The sequence below is a fragment of the Poecilia reticulata genome, chromosome 7 (genome assembly GCF_904066995.2).
Source record: "Poecilia reticulata chromosome 7, P_reticulata-male-v2, whole genome shotgun sequence".
Lineage (NCBI taxonomy): Eukaryota > Metazoa > Chordata > Actinopteri > Cyprinodontiformes > Poeciliidae > Poecilia > Poecilia reticulata.
In genome coordinates, this window is record NC_088836.1 from 5,156,381 (window position 1) to 5,165,040 (window position 8,660).

The window sequence follows — 8,660 nt, forward strand, 5'->3', positions numbered from 1 at the left end:
GGTACATAGGTATTAGCTTTCAAGAAATTCTGCCAGAAATGGATGCTACGCTACATCAAGAGGCTAATTCCATGTTGTTAATTTTCAGGCCAACTGAAAACTAAACGCTGAGGCTTATTTATGTGCAGTGAAATGCACACAGGACGTCTTCGAAGGCAGAATTTTTTTTCAGTCGTCACATTCAGATTCTTTACAGTGTATATAGAAAGTTATTTTGTTGACTCTCATCTTTGCAAAATGTCCTTTTCCCCCCTCTGCTCTGCTGCTGCTAATCCTTTCCCCCTTGTGGTATTTTTTATGATTCATGCTTCTTGGAGTCACAGTGTGTCTTGCCAGAAGCTGGATGGACCTGAAGGCCCTCCGCCTTTGCCAAGTACGAGGTAAACAGATCTGCTGGACTTTAACATGACAACAGACTCCTTTGAACACACCAAGCAGACACGGCCTCCAGGCTGCTGTTGGACCCTTCGGTCCCAGCTCCCATACAGATTCTCTTTCATTCTGTAGTCGCTGACATGAGGCGAAGAAGAAAAACTATCTCTGAGTGAGACAATCTCCCAATTAAAATAATAAATAAAAACACACTTGATCAACTTTAGATTCCCTCTGTGTAAATTATTACAAAAAAAAAGTCGAGTTAAAAAAAAAGATGTGCTTGAAGTGGAATTTCCACTTCACTTTTGCAGCCAAAGCAGAATTATTGGCTAGCAGCTCTACAGCAGCAATCAGTGGAAACATGGAGTTTACCCACTGGTGGAAGCTGCCAAGGAACACTGGCTGCTCTCGGCGAGACAGAAAGTGAAAGACACTTGGCAGCTGAAAGTGTAATGTTTACCTAACCTCGTGTCTGATGGGAAAACTGACCAAAAACACCAGCTACCATGCTGCTTTGCTAGCATTCATAGCTGTGCTAGCTGTGTAGTTGGTGCTACAAAGACAAATTAAAAAAATCAAACAAACTCGCTGGTTAAACCCGCATGAAACAATGAGTTTACTTCTCCAGAAAATGTCAAAAATATTGAGTTAGCTGTTTTATTGTAATTTTTTTTCACTAGATAAATGTAGCCCTTACAACACCTTTGGTTTACACAACAGAGCTTTGCAAAGTACAGCTAACGCTAACACAAATTGTGGCTATCTGTGTTTTTGTTAGGTTAGACTTTAACTTAGCGGTTCAGAGGACGGCAGGGGGCGCTGGCGGACATTTTTACAAAAGGGGGGCGCTGGGATGCCTTTGGGGGGCGTTTGGTCGAAGGTAAACTTTACACCTTAAATGCACAACAATACCAGTTTAGACTTTGAGCAACTTGGTAAAACTGTATTGTGTAACATTAAACCATGCTTGGCTGCAACTGTATTGATGGAAGCTCTTCTTCTATTCAGTGTTTGTTAGCTTCTTGGCGCAGCTCCGTTCTCCTGCTACTAGTAGCTAAAATCACGATACCCTCTGAAAAATGAACCAATTTAAATAAAGAAATCCAGAAATCCCTCCATGGGTGATAGAGAGCGTTCATTTTACAGCGTTAACACCAGGGGTGAAAGTAAGGGGGTACGGCAGGGTACTGCTACCCCTAAAAGATTAAGAGGGGGTACGCAGAGCGGCTGTCTGCTGTAAAAAATTAATGGGTTAAACTGTGCAGCCGCGAGTGTGCCCACTAATTAACCGTGACTGATTAGTTTTTCAAGAACAATCTAAAACACGACTTAATCAGTTAATAAATATTTTCCCCCCCCCCCATTTCATATTGTTTCTGAGTTCAGAAACAATATTGTTTGCTGTTGCACAGCAGCCGTGCAACACGTCGACCGCGGAAGGTTTTGAGTCTATCTCGGCATTAGGTGACAAACTGAACGCCGCCAGGATGATGAGACCACGTCCTCCTCTGACTCGCTTAAAACGTTCAAACTTTATCAAACAACAACAACAACAAAAATCAACAAAACGCGCTCAAGTTAATGACCCAGCAAAAATAATAATCTCAGTAATTATTGTTTCAACAATTCTGTGCGTTTCGGTTCCATTACCAGCAGCAGTTTAAAATTAACTAATCAACCACCGCTGTGTTCATGAGAGGTTTATTAATCACAAAAATAAATATCAAGCCTGCAAACCTAATATCGTAACGGACTGAATGTTGTGTTTTTAACATAATCTCTGGTCGGCTTGTGGAGCGCAAGAGGTTGCCATGGCAACGGGTGTGCTTAAACGGCAGAGAGACGAAGAGTAAAAAGGTGCGAGTGGTTTAGAGTTGATCACCTGTTCGGGTTGTTTTACCTTTTTTTTTTACTTTTGTCTTGACGCATCACAGCCGCTGTAGTTTCTGAACTTGGACTAATTACCTCGTTCTGTGAGTATCCGTCATTTACAACTATATGTTTCATTGAGTATTTAACAAACAAATGGCTTTTACGGTGATAATTGTGTGAAATTAAATTGTTGAATATATATATACTTTTGTATATATTGTATATATACTATACTATACTTTTGTCATAGTACTCCCAAGAATTTAAAACTAATTTCACTCCTGAACATAACCATATTATTTTCCAACAACTTCCAGAACAGTTTAATTTCATAGCTGATAACTGACGGTATATCAATGAATCTGAACATAAGAACAAATTGCAGCAGTTCCTGTACAGTAGCTTTATTCCTCAGGTAACTAGAACCGCGGTCGGTCGCTCATTTTCTCACGGGCGCCTGTTAGTTCAGTTGCGATGACACCAGTAAATTAAACATAAAAGGACTCTATAGAACAAAAGTCCCCAAACTACGGCCCGCGGGCCGGATCCGGCCTGCCTCCACATTTGGTCCGGCCCCCTGAACAATACCAGAGAGCATTCAGATTATTTTTTATTTATGGTATTTTCCGGACTATAAGCTGTTTATATGTGTATTTTTCTTCAACCACCAGGGGGCTCTTTAGCAGGAAGTGAATCATTGGAAGTCTGGTTACTTGCGCACCAACACTGAGCCCACAAGCAGCAAAATGAGTAAGAAACAGAGCAGATGTCTTTGGAAAGTTTCTTTGCAAAGGGAAAAGGCCCAAAGAAGAGGAAGGAGAACAGATTTATCCCGGACCGGTAGGTGAGTCCCACGTTACAAGCCCGCTCTGCGTAACATGCGGCAACATAAATGAAAAAATGTCTTGACATTAAAAGTTCTATGTGAATAATGTATTTGGTCAAGACTTTTCCACGGTAAACAATATTCCTAAACTCACCCAAGATATTGTCAGCAAAATGTATTTGTTTTTTTCTGCATACAATAGCAGCAATATACTAACTATACACAAGACTGTCATTACTTGACATAGTTGTACTGTTCAAAACTTTTCGGTTTGCTTCCGTAGAAATGGCGTAGTGTCTGGACATGTTAAAATGTTAAACTTTTTACCAGCCGAAATCCTCACAACTTTCAAATAGTTTCCTTTTTTATTTTATTTTAGTTGTTGCATGGACTCAATGGGTACAAACAACAAGTTGATGAGACTTAATGTTCCAGGCAAGAAGCCAGGTCACCAGTCTGTCGCAGGGCAACACCGAGGCACAGGACAAAAAACTATGCACACACACCTAGGGAGAATTTAGAGAAACCAATTAACCCTGACAGTCATGCTTTTGGACTATGGGAGGAAGCCGGAGAACCCGGAGAGAACCCATGCATGTACAGGGAGAACATGCAAACTCCATGCAGAAAGACATGGAGTCTTCCAGGGCCGAGAATCGAACCCTTCTTGTTGCAAGGCAACAGTGCTACCAACTGCACCACTGTGCAGCCCACATTACAATCAAAGTATGTAAAACTTTTTATAACCAGTACCTGCAAATGAACCACCCAATTCAGGGGATGCTGCAGGTAACCAAACAAAAACCCCAAATCACAAGTAAACAATCTGGTTGTCCATTACAAAAAGAAGAAATACATTCCAGGTGAGTAATGTCTTTTTTTCTCTTCATTGCAGGAAAGAAGGTCCAAAAGACCCACTAGGCGACGTCCAAACAGAAAGTCCCAAGGCCCCAGGCTAGGACCTCACTTTGAGGAATCTATTTAGTCTCTTCTTTTATCATGTTTGTATTAATTTAGTCAGATAAGTAGTAACCTTTGTCCTCCTTTTTTGCAGGAAGACAGCGAGGCGTACCCAGGATTTCAGTTTCCACCGAAGAAACAATGTTATCTTCAGGTAAGTGAATCAATTTCAGGGAATTAAACAGAGTGACCCTCCACAGGTCATGCAAAACAAGTGAAAGTGAAGAATCATCCCTAGAGTTGTTTTTGGAACCTCCTCATCCTCTTACATGCCGAGCCCTTAGAAACTGCATGATAAAAACCTTTGTCCATCCATCCATTTTCCTCTATTGTTTCTGGGTCATGGAGCAGCAGCTTCAGAAGGTAGACCCAGATTTCCCTCTCCCCAGCCACTTCTCCCAGCTCCTCGGGGGAAATCCCAAGGCGTTCCCAGGCCAGCCGAGAGACATAGTCCCTCCAGCGTGTCCTGGGTCTTCCTTGGGGCCTCCTCCCGGTGGGACGTGCCCGGAACACCTCACCAGGGAGGCCAGATGCCCGAGCCACCTCAACTGGTTCCTCTCAACTTGGAGAAGCAGCAGCTCTACTTTGAGTCCCTCCCGGATGACCGAGCTTCTCGCCCTATCTCTAAGGGAGAGCCCAGACACCCTGCGGAGAAAACTCATTTCGGCCGCTTGTATCTGGGACCTCGTTCTTTCAGTCATGACCCACAGCTCATGGCCGCAGATGAGGTGGGAACAAAGATCGACTGGTAAATCGAGAGCTTCGCTGTTTGACTCAGCTCTCTCTTCACCACTGCAGACTGGTACAGTGCCTGCTTCACAGCAGACGCTGCCCCAATCCACCTGTCGATCTCCCGCTCCCATTTTTCCTCATTTGTGAACGAGATCTCCAGATACTTAAACTCCTCCACTTGAGGCAGGAACCCCTCTCCCAACTTCTCCCAGAGAGGAGACATTCCACGTCCCAAGAGCACCATCCATGTTCACAAGAATGTTTAGGAAAGGAGTTTGCACACAGCCAGAACAATGCCTGCAGCTGTACCAAAACCCAGGCCAAAGCTGAAGCCGCTCATAAAAGATTCCCCACAATCGGACAAGAAGGTCCACAGATTCCAGGATGGACGCTGCTGCTGCTGCCTCACTTCTGGCCTCAGATGTTCCCTCACAGCCTCCAATATTTCATCTTCTTCTGACTGGTCCAAATTATAAAATCTTTTAATTTTCATCATTAATTCCGCCATTTCAGTCGCTAATTCTTCTGCATTTAAGCTGTGCAACATCCTTCGTTGAATTCTTATATAAAATTCCTCAAGTTCTTCAAGAAATTCTGGATCCTCCATCATAAAAGTTTTACACGTTGCCACTCTTTCTTCAATGCTACACTGAAAGATCTCTTGGGAAAAAGTTCAAGTACTTAAGACTGTTTATGATGTCATAACAAGAGAATGATAGTATGACATCACAGAGAGAGTGATGTCATAACTGACATATACTTGCATATATTTATGCATTTTATAAAATTTCTTTTCTTTTCTTTTTTGCATATATATTGAAATATGTTTAATCTAGGTCATGCTGGTTCTGCTGTTATATTGTTTTTGTCATGTTTTAGTTCTTGAGAAAGTGTGGTGTGAATTTCCCAAGCGGTAACATTATGACTCCTCCTTGCAGGAACTTGTTTTTTTCCAGACACTGACCTTACCTCGATGCCCATTGTGTTTTACCAAATCTCTTTATTGTTGTTACAGATGGTTAATCAAACTGAGCTTTACATACACAGTTTTAAACAAATATATGGTTCGTTTATGTTCTTGCATTGTTCTAAAATGCAAGTTTATATAAACTAAAACATGAAAATGGAATCCAATAAATAAAAGGTCAGTATTTCATTTTATTTTCGGAACATTTTAATTACTTGCTTTACTTTCTTTGAAAAGGATAAGAAGGATGGTCATATTTTATTTTATTTCTTCAGCTCACTTCCACTGGATGCAGGATTATTGCTTGTATCTTATTCTGAAGATTGGAATTTTGATTATGGAGTCCCTTTTTCCATCACATTCGTTTATTTCTTTATTTCTTTATTTTATAACTCAGTTTTTCTGACATGAAACTTGGTTCAGCTTTTATGCTCACTTCTGAGCCCTGCCAAGAGCTGGAATTGTTCAGATGGGAACTACAAACTTGTCTGCCACTTTTACCCATAATGCACTGCAGTTATTTGATTGCTTCTCTGAAAGATGAGTGCCGTCTTTAAAACTCCCCTTTTTCACAGAGTTCTTTTGATTATTTGTTTTCAGACTCCTTTGCCTGATATGAAGCTTCATTCAACTTTTAACTTCACTTCTGAGCTTCTGCCGATAGCTGGAACCAGAGGCATCGCCAGGAATTTTGGGCCTCCTGACAAAATATTAAATTGGGCCCCCCCCGCAAAGGTCGCCAGGCCGGGAATCGAACTGGCGACGGCCGCGTCGAGGACTAAGGCCTCCATATGTGGGTTGTGCTTAACCCTTGCACCACCACAGCACACTTTGAGTTTTTTTATACTCCCATAAAAAATGTTACAATTTTAAAGGCTTGCAACTTGCTTTCTTTGATTAAAGACTGATACTAGCATAATATTTACTGCTAATCTATTTTACATGCAACAGTCCACATGCAGTATGCAAGTAGATTGCTTTAATTTTTTCTATTCGTTTTAGATTACTGAAATGTCTCTCCCCACGAGCAGCAGTCATAGGCAGGGGTGAAAGTAAGGGGGTACGGCAGGGTACTGCGTACCCCTAAAAAATTTAGAGGAGGTTCTCAGTACCTGCAAGAGAGAGGAGCGGCTGTCAGCTGTAAAAAATCAGTGGGTTAAACTGTGCAGCCGCGACTGTGCCCACCAATCAACCGTGACTGATTCGTTTTTCAAGAATAATCTAAAACAGACTTAATCAGTTAATAAATAACTTGTTTCCCATATTATATTGTTTCTGAACTGTTCGTGCTTTGTTAGAGCAGCGGTGCAATATGTCGATCGCGGAAGGTTTTGAGTCGATCTCGGCTTTAGGTGACAAACTGAACGCAGCCAGGACGCTGGCTCGCTTAAAACGTTTGTAACTTTATGAAAGAACAACAACAAAAAATGTTCAAATTAATGACCCAACAACAATAATAATCTCAGTGATTATTGTTTCAACAAGGTGTTGCGCAATTCTGTGCGTTTCGGTTCCATTACCAAAATAACAGAGCAGGAGTTTAAAATTAACTAATCAACCACCGCTGTGTTCAGGGAGGCTTATTAATGATAAATAAGCCTGAAAACCTAATATCATAACGGACTAAATGTTATGTTTTTAACGTAATCTCTGGTCGACTTGTGGAGCGCAGGCGGTTGCCATGGCAACGGGTGTGCTTAGAGAGACGGAGAGTAAAAAGGTGCGAGTGGTTTAGAGTTGATCACCTGTTCGGGTTGTTTTCACTTTGTTTATCTTTGCTGTGGCTCATTACAGCCGCTGTAGTTTCTGAACATTCAATAAACGACGAACTTGGACTATACCTCATTCTTTGTGAGTATAAGTCATTTACATCAAAAATTAAACACGGTAAATATGTTTCATTAAGTATTTAACAAAAAAATACATAAATAAATAAATAAATAAATAAATAAATAAATAAAAAAAAAAAAAAATATATATATATATATATATATATATATATATATATATATATATATATCGCCCTGCACCTTAGGGGCTTAAAAAAAGAGACGCGCACATTGTGCAAAACTCTGAAAAAGGAGAAGCGGGACATAAAAACTAGATGTGAATTATGGCATAAAAACAGAGAATCCGACGCTGAACGGTGAAAAATCAACACATGATGTGAAACACATGACGTTTAATCGTCGATTAAACGATAAAATAAATGTAGCAACAGGAAAGAAACTAAAGTGGACATAGCAATAAACCAAGAGAGGATAATACTAATCAAATGAAACTAAATGGAAATTAATGAAGAACAAAATGCAAGAATAGACTAAGAAAGTAAAGTAGATACAGAGGAATAAACTTGTATGGCAAGACATTTCTAGCAATAATTAATACAGAGGACTTTATGGCAAGAATAAACAAACACTATTTCCAAATAAAATGTAAAATAATATTGTTGAAGTGCCATGGGTTTGTTGAGACCATATCTAGTACTGAGAATAAATATATCTTACAGACCATAACAGTAAATAACTTATCACTTATTTATGTTTTTAATTAGATTTGATATATTTATTTATTCAATATTATTTTTCATGTCAGTGTTATTGTAATTAGGCTGATGACTCCATGACACTTTCAATTTACTCATTAGGATTTGATTAAGAACCAGATTTGTTCTTTGTCATTTCTGTCCAGTAAAACTATCAATCTATAAATCAATAGACAGGTCTATATAAAGATATAATCCATGTTTCTGTCTCATATTTGTATTGCATTAAAAGGAACTTTTGTTTTTCCACTGAAAGCTCTGGTTTGCACAATAAATGCCATGTGGGTGAAATTTTATGGATGATACTCTGATGTCCCATTTTCCTGAAGGCAGCACAGAGCTGCACCACCAGAAGCCGACAGAAACACTGAAGAGAAGAAGAG

The 8,660-nt window shown here is 40.1% G+C and overlaps 1 long non-coding RNA gene across 1 annotated transcript; it reads left to right on the forward strand.

The window, feature by feature from the left end:
• The first annotated feature begins 1,840 nt into the window (after window positions 1-1,840).
• Window positions 1,841-6,606, forward strand: LOC145552167 (uncharacterized). Its single transcript, XR_014088118.1, has 4 exons — window positions 1,841-2,348; window positions 2,919-3,091; window positions 3,969-4,187; window positions 6,333-6,606. It is a non-coding gene; the product is annotated as an uncharacterized LOC145552167 (long non-coding RNA).
• The last annotated feature ends 2,054 nt before the right edge of the window (window positions 6,607-8,660 follow it).